The following is a 20,872-nucleotide window of genomic DNA, read 5'->3' on the forward strand; positions in this document are numbered from 1 at the left end:
GGCTTCACATCGACCAACTCCCCCTTCCCACGCTTTGTAATTTTTCACTTCCCAACTCTACTGGGCCCCTGCTGGCCCCTCCCCACTCCCCCATTCACCCTTCAAAATGTCCAGTCACCTTTGTAGAGATCAAAGTTTAGTCCAGTTTATGCTGAACTCTTTTCCCTGCTGCAATAGTACGTTACTGATTAGTATCTGTCCTTACCACTGTTAACTAGTGCCCAGCTTTGTTTACCTTTGACACTGTTACTATAACCGACTTCAAGTGCACTTCCTATAAAACTGTGATCTGAAGAAAATCATTTTGGGGGCCTATGAAATAACTATGGGCAGGCTATGAGTACAGCTTTTATTTGACTACAGAGTCCAGGAAAAAAAAATGCACGAGTTCCAAACCTAAGGAGGGCCACATTTACATGTTCTAAGGGCCAGAGGGTCCTGCTGGACTGTGAGCTTCTGCTCAAGTACCACCTTGAATAGTACAGCATGGTGCAAATAGCATGGGCATTGTTGAAGACAAGGAGACCTGGGCTTGCCCACTTACAAGCTTAGTGACCTAGGGCTTCAGTGTCCTCATTTATCAATGCTAAGCCACAGTGCCTGACTCAAGCACCTGCCTTCTTCGTACCAACAGCTCCTCCAAACTCATTTCCTCACCGTTAAATTCAAACCTGCAGCATCCTGAAAATCAGAATCCGTAGTACATGCATTTAGGCTGCAGGATATGCTTTTGTTAATTAATCAATATTTCAGTGGTCAATGAAATCACACAAGAGAGGCTTTTTTGGGACAAGCACAATTTATTGCTACATTATATTGAATATCACAAGCTGCACCACAGAAGCTGCCTGTCAGTACACTACCCTGGACCTTTCTCTCTGACCAGACTGCCAGAACTTTCTGTGCCATTATAAGTCATGAACCCCTATGAGAACCTGATAAAAATTAGGGGCTCTCTCCCAAGAAAAACGCACACACACACATAAGCACAGGAATTCAGCACACAATTCGGAGGGGTTCAGAGACTCCCTGAAACACATCCTGGCCGAAACCTCCGGCCTAAACCATTGCCTGCAGGGGGCAGCAGGACAGCGGGAGCCCACACTGAGAGCTGCACTCGGGAAAGCTGGGGACGCTGTAGAACTTGATGAGTTTTTTGAAGGCACTTTTCTTTAGCATCATCATCTCTTCTGGAAACCTAGAGAAGATTCTGACCCGGGAGGAGCCCCCATTCCTCACAGAGCCGTCTGTGGGCAGTGCTTTCTGAGCACTCACAGGCACGCTGTTACAACTGAGGGAACGCACTGCCTTCCTCTTGTTCTGCGCGGACAAGTAACTGAACAGGAAGGAGGACAGCGTGTGCTTGGTAACCGCTGGAGACTCTTCTGCAAAGCAGTCATCACGTGGGTCCAGCAGGGTTTCAGGACGGCAGCTGTCTTCCCTTCTCCCAAGACCGGCTCCCACACACTGAGGTTGCTTGATGATCTTCCTGGCCTGGGCTGGGTCACCCCCTGCCTCACCGACAGACTGAAAGGACATTCCGTTGGCCAAGGCCCTGGGGCCCCCGGGTGGGGGGATGAGGTTCCCGACCTGAGGGCTAGGTTGGGAAGTACAATGCTGACTCAGAATGCGAGTGGCAGCATCTCGGATAAGAGTCCAGTCTCTCAGGATGTCATCCCTGGTGGTGAACTGGGATGTCACGGTGAAACGGATAATCAGCTTGTCCTGGATAGTGGCGGGGATGAGGAAGAGACGGCCAGCTTTAGCTATTTCTTTCAACACACTTTCTGTGAGACAATTAGGACCCTGTTTGAAGAATAAAGAGAACTGAAATCGGTATCAGATCCTCCAGAAGCATCCCCAGAAGCCCAGCAGCTGCACCTCCAAAGGCCGCCCAAGCCCCAGATAACAGCACCCACAGGCCATGGGAGACGGCATCACCTTTAGACGGAAAACCACCAGGCCAAGGTGCCTCTGGGCAGGAATTTCAAAGAAAGGGTCATTTCTGACCAAAGATTCAAAATATTTAGCCATTTCAGTACCCTGGAATTGTAAATACAAAGAGAACTGAGATTAATAATCAGGCAAGGGACAATTATGAATTAACTTTCCCACTGCTAAATGGGTTTAAACCAGTGACACCTTTGAAACAGAATTGTGATTGGCTTCTGCCAAATGTCCTTCACCGTTTGATTTTGCACACATTCTAATTTTTTTTAAAGTTTGAGCTTTGTATCATATTAATCTTTCACTGAAGTCATATCATTTTTTTTAATTTCCTTTTTTTTTCTTACCTAGGATCATTAACTTAACAAGGACAGGACTATCCCTTTTTTGTTTCCACCTTTTTAAAAATTTCTTCATCCAATGAAATATTTTGCTAAGTAATGCTATCATCTGGTTCTCAGACTCAATCCTCTATTTCAAGAGAAGTCAAAGGACTTAGCTAATCCTGTCTTTGACCATGCTGAGACAAGTGGGACAAACCTCACCCGTGCCCTTCTCTCTCTCCACTGCATGGTCTGTTTAGACTGTGCCCAACCACGTCCCCAAGAACGCTCCGGTAAATACCTATTGACACAATGCAACAATGTTTGTTCCAGACTTGGTAGGTCTACATGTCCAAGCCAGGAAAGCCATGTTTGAGGCATAACCATATCAGTGACTTAAATTTTTAGACAGTTGTGACAATCAGCATAATTCTCAGAGGGATATGCTCCTACCCTGCACACACACGCTGCCCTTTTCATTATTTTCTTTCTTCCTCTATTAGTCAAGCTCTTGGGCCATCATTCCTCAGTGCTCGATGACAGCCAAGGATTGGTGAGACACTCAGGCAAGGGGGACAGACCCCAGACAGCTCTCAGTGCCATTGCTGCTCATTGATCCTCTAGCTAACAAACAAATGGCCGCCCTGAGTAATCATCAAGTCCCAGAGGCCAAGAACAGGCCTAGACACCTGAGCCCATACTGCAGGTGCCCTGGGCTGGTCTGCAAACAGAAACCAGCCTTCCTCCCCTCTAAGACACAATGCAAGCATGGGCTCAGCCCACCGCCTGCACACTACATACATGTCTGATGTGCGCTTGAAGATTCCTCACCCCGAAGGACCGAATCACAAACCAGAGTCTAATAGAGCGAAACCGCCGGCTCAGGGGGATCTGCCAGTGCTAGAACAGAGGAACACAGTGCCCGCGGTTAGAGACAAGGGCGCATTGTCTCTAACAAGGTACTCCCTCACTCACTCCTGGGCTTTATTCATCATCTATTGCCTGCACAGCCCTCCAGGGATGGACAGTATCACCATGACTCCTGAAGCTGTTGCTAAGGAGCAGCCAAAAAGCAAGTTACCAAAGGCTTCCCCATCATGAGACCAAATCCTATTGGCGACGGTGGCCAATAGGCCCTTGAGTGCAAGGGGAGACCAAGCCCAGACCCTGAACCGAGAAGAAGACACTTTGCTTTAAATGCTGCTTTAAGCATTTCATCTCAGGCTAATATTTATTCAAGATGGGAGCAATACACTTTTTTCTCTGAAAGAGGCTAGACTGAACAGCATAACATAAAGTCCTATTTCTGTTTGCCCCCAAAATATAAAGTACAGTAATCAGGCATAACCGTAAGAATGACTAAAATTTTTAGACAGTTGTGACAATCAGCATAATTCTAAAAAGGGTATGCTCCTACCCTGCACACACACGCTGCCCTTTCATTTATTTTCTTTCTTCCTTTATTAGTAATCAAAAGCCCAGATGCTGGACCTGCAAACCTGGGTTTGTCCCCCAGCTGCCCCCCTTACTGGCTGTGGCCTTAGGCGTTGCTGCCTCACTGGCGCATCAAGACACAGAACAGCACCGCCCAGGACCTGGCGGGAGTGGGACCAATGCAAAGCACTTCACACGAAGTTGGCTATTGAGGTGATAAAAATGTGAGCTACTAATGTCAGTGGTGTTTCTGCCTAGAACCAAGATGGTCATTCTTTAATCTCACTGTCTTGTACTGACTTTTTCCTGTGACATTCCTGTGCCCTCAGGAGGCATCCCTTCAGCTTTCAGATTTCCAGTGAGCATCTGCATTTCGGCCCCTGCCAGACTAAATTGGCCCTTCATTCCTGGTGACCAAATTCAACAGACCTCAAAATTCAAGGTTGTGGGCACCACAGATCTGAAAATTTCAAAGCAATTTCTCAGATCTGAAACCAGAGCAAAAGTTTTGGAAAACATTGGCAGTCATCCTGATAAGCAATGTGATTTCTAGTGACCTCTTCCTCACATGTCAGAAAGCTTAACTACAATGTCATTGGCTGGAAATAAATATTTGTCCCATCGAACTCACCCACAGGATTGCTAAATCCTCGGGAATGTGCTCACCTTCATCCTTCACCCTAGTTTCCACACCCAGCAGTTATGACATTACCCCTTTGCTGGTGCACAGTGCCTCTCCCACATGAAGCACTAAGCGTGTGATTTCCAAGCAAACACCCTAGTGGCGAGGACCAGTTGGGGGCTTCCTTTACCAGCAGAGGGCATCAAAACCTGAACGAGGGACAAAATCCTTGTAACAGGGAAGGCAAGCAACTCCACCCTAGTTAGCTGGCTGCTCTGGGAGAATGACTGGATAACAGGGGCCTTCCCTGAAAACAGGGTTTTCTACATGGCTGTGGCCAACTAACTACTTTATTTTGCCCAACAAACTAAAATGAGAGGCAGAGATGCTTTTAATTTTGATTTCTTCACACTCTGTCTGTATCCCCAGTTGTTTCTCTTGTCACTATTCCAAAACCAGATCACACTGACCCAGCGGGGTAGTTCTAGGTGATATTTTCTGTTGAAATGGGAGATTTCGTCTTATAAAGGGTGACATGGCTCTTTAACTCGAGGCATTCCCAAGCCCCTTCTGTGTCCTTTCAAGGTTTTGCAGGTCTCCCCTGCCAAGGACAAGATAGTGCCCCTTTCTTGGGAAAGGTGGGAGGGGAGGGCAAGGAGCTTCCCTGATTGATGTCTAAGAATCAAGCCCTGATTCTAGGTGGCTCCAGGGCGCCGTGGGTGAAGTCCCTAAGGGTTCTCTCCCAGGATGGGCCTCTATTTCTGGCTCATCTCCAATGTAGCTGGGCTTCTATTTAAAGCTACAGCCAGCTCCTGGGTGATAAAGACCTTGGGATACAATCAGAGCAACAGGGAAGACCCCCAGGAACACCAGAGATAGGGACTTCAGTTTTGTAGAAGTTTCTCGGAGACTTGACAGTTAAGCCCCTAGGATTACAGGGAGGGAAAGGAAAAGCAGACAGCAGCACCTTCTGGATGTAGAAGTACAAAGAGTAAGGCTCCCCTGGACCACTGCTAAGCTTAATTTAATATTTTATAAGTTATCTAGAAGAGAGAAAGCACCATAAAAATCTCCAAACTTATGGGAATGAACCACAGGAAGATATTGAGACACTGTTGTGAACCAAAAAAAACACCAAACACAAAAAGAAACATGAAATCCAAAACAGACTTAGGTAAGAAATGCTCTTATGTTTCCGAGATCCTAATATACTTACAGGAAAATGGGCACCGTTTTACACTCAGGAAAGAAAGCTAGAATTACTCCTAAAGATGTCTGCCCCTTGGGAAGGTGTAGACATTTTTTTTTAAATTAAGAAATTGTTGAAAGCCCACCACACAGGGCAGTGGAGATGAATGAAATATTCTATTTGTATCAACCTTTGGAGCATCCCCCAACCACTGCAAGCTTGCTGCTTGCAATGCCACTCCAAAGCTGCAAAAACCTAAAGCAAGTCTGAGCTGGTCTACAGAAGAATAACCAATAAAATGAAGAGATAATGGATATATTACTTTAGGACTAAAACGGCAGGACAATTCAGTTGCCCAAGGAGGAAAGACAGAAACATCTCTTCCCAAAGAGTGACTCTCACACACTTCAGGCATTGCTCTCCGTACTTCAATACTGATTCCCTTAATCCTCACAGCAAACCTAAGAAGCTGGTATTATTATCATCATCCTCGTTGGACAAATGAGGAAGTTTAGACACAGAGTTTAAGCCATTTTCCCAAGGCTGCACAAATATAATAAATGGAGGAGCCAGGATTCAGACCCAAGCTGTCTGGCTTTAGCACCTAAATGGTTAACCACTTCGCTATAGCAAATCTCAGCAGTTAAAAGAACTTTTACGAATATTACTCCTACCATTTGCCACATTCCCAGTATTATGTTAATGATCTATAGGCATGTTCCCATGTCAGCCTCACAATACCCTGTGAAACCAGGGTGACTGAGTCCACTTCACAGATGAGGAAGCCGAGGTCAGGGCAGCCCACTGAGTTCCCGAAGGACGAAGGCTGGCGAGCACTCCAGACCAGGCTCCTCTCACTCTGCTCTGCTGCGGCCCCTTGGCCACGTGGATTTAACTTGTTTACATCCCTGTCTCCCCTACAATTAAAAGGAAGGCTCGTCCTCAAACTGAGGAGTAAATCTGAAGAATTTGTTCCCCCAAGAGGTAGTACAGGCTGAGAATGGGGTGCAGCGAGCTCGCTGGGAAGGCTAGGACTGCCAGAAGGCACCCAGAAGGCCAGGGAAAGCACCCACGCTCCACCCGCACCCACGCAGTGCCTCTCTGGGAACAAAAGAAAGTGATTAAACCAAGGAGCCTCGTTCCCCATCCAAGGAAATTCTCCACCCCGCCCTGCCGCTGGGTAGTAAGCAGAAAAGATTATCCAAGATGAGGCAGAAGGGAACTGGCCCACTCGGGGTGGGGAAGGCATTTCTAGGCGGTAGACAATGCCACAAGTATTCAGCGTGCACACTGCCTCAGAGGTGGGTCTCATTTTCTAGGGTTTTTAACAATTTTCTGGGTTTCCTTCTGTATCCTTAGGCACAGCTTGAAACCAAAGGTATACAGTGGCAGTATGATGTGTTGGGCTCACAGCGTGCCCATTTCTGGTGGAAGCCAGTGTACAGGAGATGCTGGGGTCAAGAGGAAGCCAGTTTCCATCTCAGAGACCACTAGGCTGCCCCTTTCTGGCCACTCACCATGAAGTCAGTGGCCACACCCGAGTTGGCATGCCTGAGGTAGACGGGGTTCACATTGAAGGTCTGCTGCAGCTTGTACTTGTCCTTGACCCTGTGGGTTTCCAAATGGGCATTAGCAGCTGAGGCCTCACAGAGGAAGCATGGCTTTCCCACAGGCTGGGAGCTGGGCTGCCACACTCACCAGAACCCAGTGCAATCAAAGTGCACCATCATCCACTTGGAAGGACTAAAGGTGAAGGAATCGGCATACTCGATGCCCTTCAGAAAGCCGCGGAACTCAGGGCACAGGAAGGCAGAGCCTGCATAGGCAGCATCGATGTGGAGCCACAGCCCCTCACTGGCACCTGAGGAGGCAAACGTCACCCGGCCGGGAGATGGGACTAGGGGTAGGATGTGGCTGCCACCACCCAGCTGCAAGGCGCCTCTCACCTGGCCCCGCTGGCTGGAGGGCTGCCAGAGCAGAGCTGGGAATGGTGGGCCTGCTCTGTCTAAGTGAGATGTCCAGGTATGTGGAGATGGGCGTTGGGGGTGGGCTGTGGCAATGTGAGGGCTGGGGCTAAATGAGGCCTCACCGCCTCCTAAAGAGAAGGTCCACAGAGCTGCACCCTGGCCTCTTTCTCTCACTGACCTGAGGGTTAAGGCCTCGAGCTAGAACTTCCTGGCAAAAAACCAACTTCCCACTGGTCCAGAGAGCAATGCTAATGAATCTAATACAAACAAACAGTGGGAGGGGATGGCTCTTCTAGTGGGTCTGGTGCTTGGGGAATTTGAACACTTGGGTTTCTTCTCTGTCTTTGTCTCTCCCTGTGGTTTCCCCTCCCCTGCCTTTTTCCTTGTCTTAGTTTAGAGTAGACAATCTTCCACTATGCCTCATTCACCCTGTGCTTTTCATACAGTCTGCAAGGAGACTTTGACATACAGGAGAGAGGGCAGAAAAGCTACAAGTCTCCCACTGCTGCCCACTAGGCCAGGATGCAGAGGAGCAGCTCTAACCTTTGGTCCGCTGGGGAAAGCACTGACCTGGCTGCCTGGGCGAAGCACCTGTGACCTTTGGTGGCTCTTCCCATACCTCAGCCTTTGCTGTGACCAAGAAAGGGTGAGCAAATTCCACAGAGCTAGTTTCAGGTTCTTGTTCTGGGGAACATTCTCACATTCATTACTTGTCTTCCTAGCCAGACAGGGCAGACACTTACAGATGGGGCCCAGCTCCGACAGGCAGTCAAATGCACACACCCCGGTGGTCCCCAGTGTTGCACAGACCTGGAGGAAAATAAAGGAAGTTAACGTGGGAAGGTGGGCTCGTGAGATACACTGGGCCAGAAAAAAAAGACTTAACCACAGATATTTTCTATCCTGCCCATCCCACTAGAACACTGCATTTCACACAAGACTTTTTATGACCCACAGTAAGAAACACATTCTATATAGTAAGTAACCTAGTACATATATATATACATGTGTATTTGAAATAAAAGTTCCACAAAACAATAGATACTCTGTGCTACAAGAATACCCTCTGATATTTTCTGATCTACTTATTTTTGTAATGCTTATTACGACCCACAAAATTGATTGCCTAGCCCAATGAATAGCAACTCATAAATCGTAACACATCGTGTTTGAGGATCTCTCTGCTTTTGTTTGCAGCATGTTACTTGCCTGGATTCTGCCCAGATTCCTTCCTCACCTCCACGTTCTATTGTTTAAGCACAGAACACATTCCGACTTACAAAAACAGGCACCAAGCCCCGCTTCTTATCCTCCTCGATGGCTTTCTTAAGAGCTTCCCCTCGGAGTGAGAAGTTGTTGTCCACAGGCAGAAATTTCATCTTCACAAGAGAAATCAAACCGGCCTTTTCCACTGAGGAGTGAGCCTAGAAGGAACACAGAGACCTGCTAGTCGACTCATCCTGGAATGAGAACTCCACAGCAACTGCTGAAGCCAAACTAAGTGAATCAAACATAACATTTACATTTGTCCGTCCCTGTGGTTCCTAGAGACAACCTCCACAGCATGACCTGCCTTAAATCCCAACTTATTTGTGTCTAGAAGAAACTTATTCAAGGACTAAGACTCCATAAGCTAAGCCCTGGCCTGAAGATTTGGTCTGTGTTGGGCAAGTCACCTGATCAGAGGCATAGGCAATGAGCCGGGCGTTCAGGGAGGACTCGTCTGCCCCAGGCTCAGATGCTTTCATTTCCAGGATTTTGTTCTTCCTTGCGGCCAGCAAAGCGATCAAGGTGGACTCACTGACTGTACTCTGTAGTGGAACAAGGATTACCAGTGGCAACCTCCGTGTGTGTGTGTGTGTGTGTGTGTGTGTGTGTGTGTGTGTGTGTGTGTGTGTGTGTGTGTGTGTGTTATTCCTAAGGAATAGCTCCTGCAGAGGGGAGTGTTCTTCCTCACAAATTCGAGTGCCTACTATGAATTCTCCACTCACTACACCCTATGCATTCATGGGACACTTCCCTCTCCCTAATTTTTCAGGGAAGTCATGGAAGCAGATTTTCACCTAAGAGCAGCATCTTTATTAGAGAAGCCACAGGGACCAAAAAGAGAATGCTCGGTCCCTGCCAGATATAAGTGTGTTTATCTGTATGCCTGCTCCCCATGTACAACTTCCTTTAACGAACTTCCAGTTTATTTGGTATGGAAACGGAGTCTGTTCCCACAGGCATATCCCAGTGACAGCTGGTCCTGCCCCATCTGAGAACCCAGTGACTCTGGTCTTGTTTTGTTACCAATAGCTCCTGAGCCCTTGGGATCACATTTATAATATTACATAAGATAATATAAATATTCATTTAGAAAATGGAGAACATCCCTTTAGCTGCCTTTCAAGTGGGAGTATCAAGTATACAAATGAGAAGTGGAAAGGACTTCACTCTGGCCATGAGTATGGGAATCCTGGGGGCCACCTTAGCCGCCTCGTGGGAATCTCAATGGTTTCTCATCATTCACTCAGTCTGTGGTGCTTTTCTTTCTTGAAATCTCCAGGTGACCAGCAGCTGATAGTCCCCTGCTCTAAAGCCTGGCAATAAGCATCACAGCTTGGGGTACAGGCCAGATTCCACAAGATACTCAGTGGCTGGAAATTACTCCACAAAACGGAAGCCAGCAGAACAGAAATAACAATAGTACCTCCTGCCAATTATATAGCAATTCATAGTAAGTCATCCCTTTTGCACCTCATGAAACCTCTCGGAGATACTTGCGATAAAAGTATCGGTCTACGGATGAGGATGGTGATGTTCAGAGAGGATACAGGACTAAGCCAAGTTTGCATGGCGGATGAGTACAGGAGAAAGCACAGTTCGACTTAGACAGGCCTGGGTTTGAATCCTCATTCTTCCACTTACCGGCTGTGTGACCTGGGGCCCATTTTTAACCTATCTGAGCTTTAGTGCACTCCTCTCAAAATTGGGGGTGATAGTATTTACCTGCAAGATCCTGGAGATAATGAGATGAAAAGCCAGATGATGTATAGCAGACATTTACTATGTCCTTCCAGGTATAATATCTGAAGTCCCAACTATTTGCTAACAAACAACCCAGAATGCAGTGGCCACAATATGCAGTGATTTGTCTTCCTTGTGAGGTTCAGAGTTTAATCTTGCTGTCGGATTGCTGCGAGTGAGACGAGTGGTCACTTAGCTAGCAGACGGGCCCAGCAAACTTACCAGTTCTCATCTCAGGGCAGTATGGATATTTTCATCTAATAGATGAATTCATTTAGTCATCACATCCACTCTTTGAGAAAAATATTATTATTATCTCTACCTTATTGATTTTAAAACCAGGAAAACTACACATCACAGTAAAATTCAAGACTGTGGAGAGTCTCAGAATCAAGCCCTCCTGCTCGTCAAGATCTAGAGATGCAAAGGCACCTAGCAACACGCGCAGGCTACGGGACGCACCCAGCAAGCCCCATTAGGCGGCCTGACCTTGACAAAAAAAGAAATATTGGAAGAACCATCATTTGACAGATACCCAAATTAATTGGCGTTACTTTCTCTCACTGCCAAGGATGTCCTGGGCCTACTTGCCTTCTCCTATCTGCTTACCACAAGGTGTGAAATGGAACACAGAAGGGAAGTTGTCAGATTATAAAGTGAGAACCCGAGTCAAGTAATACCAGAAATGTGATCATGTGTTGACTCTTTAATCTTCTTCAGAGAAAAAAGACAGGAGGAGTGGCGATGGCAGGGGCAGCTGTGGAAACGGAGAGAGGAGAGGCAGCAGCAGTGGGAATGGGGGCGCGGCAGAGCTACCAGCTCTCAGGACTGGTGTCGTTAGTGATGGTGATGGTGGCGATGGGATGGTGGTGGTGTGAGTGGCGTGGGCAGATCCCCCGAGAACAGAACTGCCCGGGCAAGGGTTTGGCTTATCTGTCACTACTTATCCGCCACGCTAGAAGGAGCTTTGCTCGTGAAGGCACCTGCAGGACGCCTCCCCCCTGGCTGCCGGGCTGGTGGTGCAGGAAGTACTCTGGGAGTCCCAGCATTTTTGCCAACCAGTCCATGACATTCATCTCGAGCTCCGTGCACACAGGGCTGGAAGCCTAAAGGAGGAAAGCAGTTTCATCCTGGGAGCCCCAGGGACCAACATGCCACGCCAGCCCTGGAGATACATCGTGTCTGTGCCCTGCCCCTGCCCAGGCCCTGACGGTATCAATGGGAACCTGACCTATCTTATCCCTGGAGAAGGGTCACTGACAGGCCCTTTGCCCCATCTCCACCCCATCTTCTGCCAAGCCAAAAAGGGGAAAAGAATGTGGGGCGTTGGATTCATACTGCCCTCAGTGAGGTAGATTCCCCTGGGCCCCAAGGCTCTGTGGAGAAACAGCCCAAGAAGTGGTCATGTTCATCTGACTCCCAAGTCCCTGAAGTACCGGCCGAGAAGCAATCTAAAGGCCAGAGGGGAAGCGCAAGGACTAAGAAACAAAACACTACTTCCTGGAAGAAACAGCAATTTTACTCACCCCCAATCCTCCCAACCCCCATTCCCACACCCTATAACAATTCAGGTGAAATATATAAAGCTGTTCTAGGAGGCTTCTGACACAATTTAAAGCTGATTAGTTATTAAGGGAAGTCTTAGGGCATATCCCTAACCTCTCAAAGACAGGACCACGGTGGAAGTTGTACCCATAGAAGCCCAAGTGCTTAGTTAGGGTCACAAATTGTAGCAATAACCAGATCACAGTCCAAATCTCATCTCTGCCTCTATAATCTGTTTGATCTTGGAGAGATCAGCTACTTAAGGCACAATTTCTTCACCTACAAAATGGGGCTGATACTAATGAATCCATAGGGTTAAAGGATAAGAAGAGATAATTTATATAGAGCCTAAGCTCCAAGAAAGTAGTCATTGTTGATATTTAACTTGGAACCCTGTTCAAAGACCAGGACAAGTATGTCTGCCCCAGATATGTCACTTCCTGCTATGTCCCCCATCACCACTGGTTACAGCTACAGCCATTGTTACTCACCCAGGTGAACCCCAAGCAGTTGATAGCATCAGTCAGCATGTCTCCCAGCAGCGATGGCCAAGAGGTGAGAGCTGGGTAGTAGGCGTGCATATGGGGGCTTTGCCAGTGTACCACCTGGAGGCAGAGCATGTACACAAATGGCACCAAGAGGCATGGCAGTTGGCTTTCCTCCACCAGAGACCCTCCCTGGCAAGGGGGAGCACCCACTCTAGAGATGGGTTGACAGTTTTAAGACAGGCAAATAAGTTACACAACTCCATACAAATAAGACATATTCATGGTGTTCTTGCCGACCACAGTTTCCTATTCTAAGCTTGTTGATCAGTGGAACATTGGCACGTATGCAAAGACCAGAAGGGAATATGCAGAATGACAATTGCTGTAGTAATTAGGATTGTGGATTCTGGGTAGCGTTCACATTAGGCTCCAGTGCTTATCCCCCATGCCACCCAAGCCCAGTAATAAATGGAAGGGGAGACTATGAGCTCCAGAAGAGTAGGCTGCTTGCCTCATCCAGTTTCTTGCAAAAAGCATCCTTTGTTTTATGGATCTATGAGCTCTCTGGGCAAGCAGCTCCTGTAGACAGTCAGTGTGAAAGGGTTCAAAGCTGTCTTTAGCTCCCCAGTAGGGATGAAGAAAAAAGTAGAGAGAGCAGAAGGGGTAGGCCAAGGGCACAAGACCCCTACCTCCAAATAAACCCCTGAACCCATAATCAGATTAAACTGATTGTAAGGAGGAGCCCGATGGACACAGAGGACCTTCCATAACAGGTCTCTGAAGTCCCCTCAGTGACTCACTGGCTTCACTGATGATCTAATCTAGCTTCATCTCACTGTTCTACAAGCATGGCCTGGTCATTTCTGCATTCATGCCTTTGGGCAATGCTGTTTCCCTGACAGGAAGAACTTCTCATACAGACATGGCCCTCCCAAAGCTGTTAATTCTGAGAAAGCTACCAAATATTCATTTTCTCCATGAGCCTTTCCCCAGTTCCTCAGCCCCGTTTGATCCTGTCCCCAAGCCTATGGAACACCCACTCACTATCTTTCTAAGTGCTCCAGCCCTACTGAGAACTCATTAGATAGCATCTTAGTGTATCATCAAGGTAAATTCCGTGCGCACAAATTCCTTTTATCCCTCATCAGCAAGGACATTGTGTATGGTAGAAGGAGCAGAACATTTAAACCCACGGAGACAGGTTCCAGTGTGACTTTGTAGATTTACTGTGAAGCCAATGAACTAAAGCAACTAGATCCCGTATTTGCATAGGTCTCTGTTGAGATACACACTTTTATTTTCTTACAGGGGATCTCAAAATGTGTATACAATTCAGACCCCATAAAAACAGGGTCCAACTCTGCACCACTCTTGACCTCAGTTCCTCATTGTATAATAAATCCTGTCTCCCGGGATTATTATGTGGATCAGCCTGGAAGGAAATTTTGCAAAACGTAAAGCTGTGAGAATGGCAAGTTAATCACATGGTGACAGACACATCCTATACGCTGACTTGATGATTAGATAATCAGATCTCTTCCTGAATCTGCACCAGGAAGAATGTGTCATACGTAATAACAGTATCTTCCACTTGTCCATGCTTTATACCTTATTTAATTCTCACAGCACCCCAATGAAGTAAGTCTACCATTATCCTTCTTTTGGAGATGAGAATTGGGGCTGTCAGGGAGAGGCGGCATCCCATGATCACGCATGTCTTATAGGACAGATGACAGCACCAAGAGAGAAACCCAGGCTGTCTGAGTCCAGAGCTCGAGCCCCCAGCAGGATGGCGTGCTGCCTTCTCCCCCATGCAGAGCTGATGTGGTTTTTCTAAGCAGGGTTGGAAATAGTGCACAGTTTTTCCTCTCTGTGTGTCTAGGAGGTGGCAGGAAGGAAAAATTAATCTAGATTTCAGTGAGGTGCTGGCCAAATGTGAAAGCAAAGGGCCCACTGCTTTCAGGCCAGCTCTCAGAGCCTGGTGCAGCCTGTGAGATGAAATAGAGGATTGAGTCTTCATTATCGAGGTGCTTAGTGACAGTATTTAGGAAACCCCGAGAAGGGCTTCCACCTCCTGGCCCTATTGAGAGACAATTATCTGTTCTTGCAAGATAAATATGATAAGATAAGCTAGATGAACACTTATCAAAAGCAGACAGGCCTCTCTGCCAAGCAATGAGCCCCTTTCACTGCACCCCAGCAACTGCTGGATTTTCTTTCAATCCAATGAATCGGCTCATTTCCACCTCTTCTGACAGTTGCTTCCGGTTCTCACTACCAACTACAGTTAGCCCATCAGCAGATTACATTTTACAGAATGACATCCAGGAGATAATCTGATCAGGGAGCCCGCCTTCTGGGTAAAGCTTTACGATTATGAAATTTCCGAAAGACGCTTGTGAAATAGGCTGCATGGTCACAGAGATGAGTGTTTGGCTTTGGACAAACTTGCCACCAGTTTCTGAGTTTGACTAACTTCTCATCCCTGCCCCCAGGCATATTTCTGTCACATTTAGGTCCAAAGCTCTCTGGGGAAGTTGGAAGCAAATCTCAAGTCGGCCCGGGGAGGAGCCTCTGGACATGCAGTCAGGACACCAGCGCCCCAAGCAGGGAGAGGGAGCACAACCTGTGGGATGGGGCTGCAGCTGAAGGGGCAGAGCCTGGGCGCGTGGCTCAGTCTAGGGGACTTAGTCCCTCACTGGTAGAACATCAGTGCAGTAAAAAGAGCAGAGCCTGTCAAGGAAGACTGGCCTAGGTTATGATCTTGGATCTGTGACTTTGTGAAGACAGTTAACTTCCCTGAGCCTCAGTTTCCTCATCTGTACAACAGGGATCATAGAGTCACTGTGTGATTAAAACAATCTAGCCTGTAATGCAGCTAGTACAGTGCCTGGCACATGGCATGGAGGTCGGTAAAGGCAGCCCTGCTGTGGCAGAATGACCGGTGCACTCACAGCCCAAGTGCTGAGGCACAGCTCCTCATCCCTTGTGGTCAGGTACGTCGGCACAGCCCATGGCAGATGGCTCCAGCTAAAGCCTCAGGAATCAGCCAGCTTCTGTCTGTTCTCTGGCCCTGCCAGTGCTGTCACCACATGTGCCTTTTGTCACTGAGAGTAACGATGATTCAGGGAAAGCCCCTTCCTGCTGCTGCAAAGCAGCTCAATCATGAGACTTCCCCCAGGAGAGGATGGACATGGCTCCCACCTTATGGGGGAGAGGGACTCGCCCAGCTTCCTGAGCCTCCCAAGCTGACAGTAGGGTGCCCACGGGGGAATGTGCTCTCAGCCTCCTCCCTACCTTTGGTGTGTCTCAGGATTTGCAGAAGAGTCCCTGGTTCTGCCCACTGGGGCTCTGCGACTCTCTCCAGCCTCCTCTCTCCATCTTGCTCTCCAGTTATCCTTTCCCCTCAGACCCAAATTTCACTTCCCACCTCATCCCATTAGATTTCCACATTTCTGTCAGACTAGGCCCTGGGATACAGTCCTGATTCCCCTCCAGCTCCCTAACTACCACTGCAGGTCAGCCCTGGCGTCACAAACCTAACTTCAGTCACAGTCCCGATCCTCTACATGCCCAGGAGACAGGCTTGGCTGTTGGTGTGAGGTGGTGCAGGGTCACCCCTGGCTTACCTAAGGCAGGTCTTTCCTCGGGCCTACATCCCATTCTCTATGCCCCCAAGGCCAGAATCACTGTCGCAGTGACTGTCTCTCACCCCAGGCATAATGATGCGCTCAATGTCCCCAAAGATGCTGTCCCAGCCGTCAGGTTCCTCAGGGGCAGCCTCAGGCAGCTCGCAGGTAGCCAGGCCGCACGTCTGGAGTCACCCGCCCCTCCTGCACTGTGCTCAGGTACTGGCAGATGTAATCCACCATCTCTTTTCCTGCGAGGAAGGCAGAGAAGCAGGCTTCATGTGCCCTCAGTGGGCCTGGCCAATGCATGCCAGTCCCCTTCAGGTCAGCCAGGAGACTGGTGAGGGAGGAGATGATTCATGGCTGAGGTGCGCAGGGTCTGATGCCCCCATAAGCCTCATCTTCGGAATGTAAAACCTGAGTGAGGGAGTGAATGACTGATGGTGGGTGTGGAGCACGCAGATGAACAGGGCGTGATCTCAAAGCATAAAACGCCAGCACCAAAGTAAGGTATCTCCTTATATTCCCCTCTCCTTCTCCATATCAACCGTGATCATCTTTCTTTCCTTTCTTTTCTTCTCAAAAACAGAACAGACATCTACACGTTCAGTAGAAACTCTGTGGCACTTTTTACGAAAAAGTGCCACGTACACATGCACACCCCCAACCTATTCTTGTTAGCACAGATGGCAGGCTCCCAGGCCAGCCTCTGATAAAAGGTGAAAAGCTATTTGTTCACCATTCCCACTGCGACAGTAATTCCTCGCCTTTTTTTTTGACCCATGGACTTCTTTAAGAATCTGATTTAAACCCAAGGCTTAATCATACACAAAATTTCGTTCAAAATTTCCGAGGTTTATGGAATCCCTAAAGCACAACCACAGACTGAGACTAAGAACCCTGCACCAATTAGTATTTCTTGGGAAAACGCAAAGCCACGGCCTAATCCCTTGATTTCCTTGTCTCTGCCTCTACCAAAACCCCAGTGCCTAGAGCATGTTTTTGATGCTCAGAAAAACATTATTAAATGAATAAGGAAGAAAAACAGCCAGGTCAAATGCTCTGAAGCCACTGCACATTATTATTCTTTCATTTCTGCAGGGAGGGTCTGGCTTCAGTGCCTCTGTCTCTTGTTTAGAGTCTCTCTCTCCCTTCTGTGTCTATGGCTTCATCTCTCTTTCACTCTCAGTATCTCTAATTCCTCCTCAGTATTCCCTACGGTCCTTTCCCTGTTGCAAAAACAATAATAATAATGATAGTAAAAGAGAGAAGAGGAAAGGGAACCAGATCTCTTTCCTCTGCACAAGCTTGTGCAAAATTTGCACCAGCAGGGCAAGCCCCAAACACAACCGTGAAGGAGTCTTTCAGCACCCCTCCAGCCCCCACCCCCACAGCCCGATGTGTCCGGTGAGTGGCTCGGCACCCATGCGAGCGCTCCACTTATCCAGAGGCCGGATGAAATCGATTTGTGTTCCACACACAGGATAAATGTCCACAGAAACCTGCTCTCAGCCAAAAGTACCTTTGGAAAGCAGTGAAATGTTTAATGCACACTTAAGTGTAAAGGCTGCTAACCACTTAGAGAGTTACATCTGGGTGGACTAGACTTGGGATGATAACTTACAGCAAAGGAATTTTATGCAATATAAGCTACCCGTAGGGATAAGCATATATAAAGTTATAGAAAGAGAAATTAAGGAACTATCTACTTCCCCTCTTAGGAGAGCCATGCCTGAAAATAAGTTAACTATTTAGTTTTGCTCATCACAAAAGCCTTGAGACATAATAGCTGCTTGCTAAACATTTAAGGGATGAATGAGTAAATGAAAGACCCCCACTGAGAGATTCACACATAGGGAAATGAATACAAAGAAAGAGAAGATTTCTCAGTGATGACAGAATACGAAGGGAAAGTGTTTTTTTCAATTTCAGAATATGAATCGTCCCCCTCTCGCCACTTAGGAGATCAGGAATCCAGTCCCCTGTTCTGTGTGAGAAGGGAAAAAGGGGGAGCGTGACTCGGCAGCACAGCCTCTGTGACAGCGGGACGGGAGAGAGAATGAGAGGGCGACAGGAGTTCTGAACTGACCTCACATTCCTCTCTCAGGGCAGGTTTTGCTGGAGTCACCTCTCAGCAGGTGAATCTAAGGCTCCGAATGACCCCGCAGAAGCCAAGGGCTGACGCCAGCAGCAGTTCCCGCAGGGGTGGCTGTGGGACAGAGGGCCAGGACCCCTTGGCTCACCTCGCTCTCTGTATTCCTCGGGATCCATCACCTCCCCGGGTCAGGCTCTGCTCCTCACAAGACACACACGGACGAGGACGAAGGTGTGCTCCTGGGCAGCCAGCGCCGGCCCTTTATTTAGAGGGCTCTCCTTTTTTCCACCTTAGCTCCGCCCTCCGGGCCCTGCCTCCAGGCCCAATTAATCCCACCCCTTATTTCTCCCAGTCCTTGATGGGAACAGTGAACTCATCTTTGGCTGGTCAAGAGATCCAGGATTTTAAGAAAGAGAGAGAGAGAAAGATGCAGTATGAAAAGCGCTTCTAAATGAAAAAGCACACTTAGCAACCGAAGCCTGCAGGCAGCCTCCAGGTGAATATGGTAAAGGGCCCTCATGCTTTCTGCCCCTGGATTTACACCACAGGGCCTCAGCCTCCGTCAAAACTCCCAGCTCGGTAGCACGGCACAAAGCAATGCAGAATAAGCAGCACAAATTATCAGTATTACGACTGCCTTTGCTTCGCCATCCACCGCAGGGAGGGGAGGACAGGCCCTTAAGTGATGCTGCCCTGCTGGCCGTGCTGTGCTCAGCAACAGGCAGATGTTATCCTCTAACACAATGGGTTTTTTTAATTACTACATAATACTGATTGTTGCAGAGAGATGAGAGAACACAGATAAGCAAAAGGAGTAACAATTGAAACATCCCCAGACTTAATCACTTAGAAGGGTGTGTGTGTAAAAGGACATGTGGAAACTATACCGTAGGGAGGAGAAACACTACTCTTGGAGCTTGAGTTCTGAGCAAACAGTGATCAAATGCTTTCAAGGTGCCAAAAAATAGACTTTTTTGTTTGTTTCCATTCGATTCTTCATCTTCCTTGTCCTTTCTTTCAGTGGTATTTTGTAGTTACTACTTCCTTGTCTTGGACGCGTAGTAAGTCTCTGCGGACTTCAATAAAATGGCCTGCCATGCTCTTTCTTCTGCCTTACTGTTTGTCTCCTCCAGCCAGCCCTAAGTGTTGGCATGCTTCAGGGTATCACCCTCTTCTCATCTTTCTTCCTGAGTGGATTTATCCATGCCTATGGCTTTAAATGGTACCGATGTGATAACAAAGTACAAACCTTGTGTCAAATTTATACCATGAGGCCTTCCAGTCTTCTGAGCTCAAAAGTCGTACATCCAGCTGCCTACGTGATCCCTTTTCATGGTGTCAGCAGATTCCATGTCTGGTGAGAACCTTCCTCCTGACTTGCAGATGGCCATGTTCTTCCTGCTCTATCCTCACATAGCATAGTCTCTTATAAGAGTACTAATGGTATATAGGGGCTTCACCCTCATGAACTTAGCAAAACTTAATTGTCTCCCAAGGCCCAACCTCCTAATGCCCTCAAATTTGAGGTTAGGCTTCAACATATGAATCTGTGGGGGATAAAAATATTTGAGCTATAACAGAATGCGTCTTTGTTTTTTCTTGGACTGGACATTATTCATTCATTCATTCATTCATTCATTCATTATTATCAAATGTACATCACAGTTGTTTAACAGTCTCCCTGCCCTTTCCCCTCCCATACTCCCCTCCTTCTTGGTAACCACTAGTCACTTCTCAATGTCTATGAGCCTAATGTTGTTTGTTCCTTCTGTCTTGTTTGTTTTTATATTCCACAAATAAGTGAAATCATATGGTATTTTTCTTTTTCCACCTGGTTTATTTCACTGTGCATAATACCCTCTGGATACATCCATTTTGTTGCAAATGGCAGGATTTCTTTTTTATGGCTGAATAATATTCCAGTGTATGTATGTACCACCTCTTCTTTAGCAGTCATCTATTGATGAACACTTAGGTTGCTTCCGTATCTTAGCTATTGCAATGGTGCAGTGATAAACATGGGGGTGCATATATGTTTTTGAATCAGGGATTTTGTTTTCCTTGGGTAAATTCCTAGGAATGGAATTACTGGGTCAAATGGTATTTCTATTTTTAGTTTTTTAAGGAATCTGCATACTGCTTTCCACAGCGATTGTACCAATCTGCGTTCCCACCAACAGTGTAGGAGGTCTCCCATTTCTCCACATCCTTGCCAGCATTTGTTTTTTTCATGTCTTTTGGATAGTGGCCATCCTAACTTTATGACATGATATCTCATTGTGGTTTTAATTTGCATTTCCCTGATGATGAGCAATGTGGAGCATCTTTTCATGTGCCTGTTGGCCATCTGAATTTCTTCTTTGGAGATATATCTGTTCAGGTCCTCCACCCATTTTTTATTGGGTTTTTTATTATTTGGGTGTGGAGGCATATGAGTTCTCTACATATTGTGGATGTTAACCCCTGATCAGATGAGTCATTTACAAATATATTCTCCCATAGTGTAGGATGCCTTTTTGTTGTGCTGATGGTGTCCTTTGCTGAACAGAAGCTTTTTGGTTCGATGTAGTCCCACTGGTTCATTTTTTACTTTGTTTCCCTTGCCTGAGGAGATGCATGCAGAA

At 47.4% G+C, this 20,872-nt stretch overlaps 1 pseudogene; it reads right to left on the reverse strand.

Moving 5' to 3' along the window:
* Positions 1-764: 764 nt before the first annotated feature.
* LOC140843151 (histidine decarboxylase-like) lies at positions 765-18,556 on the reverse strand (annotated as a pseudogene).
* Positions 18,557-20,872: the final 2,316 nt, after the last annotated feature.

The sequence above is a fragment of the Manis javanica genome, chromosome 8, assembly GCF_040802235.1.
Source record: "Manis javanica isolate MJ-LG chromosome 8, MJ_LKY, whole genome shotgun sequence".
NCBI lineage: Eukaryota > Metazoa > Chordata > Mammalia > Pholidota > Manidae > Manis > Manis javanica.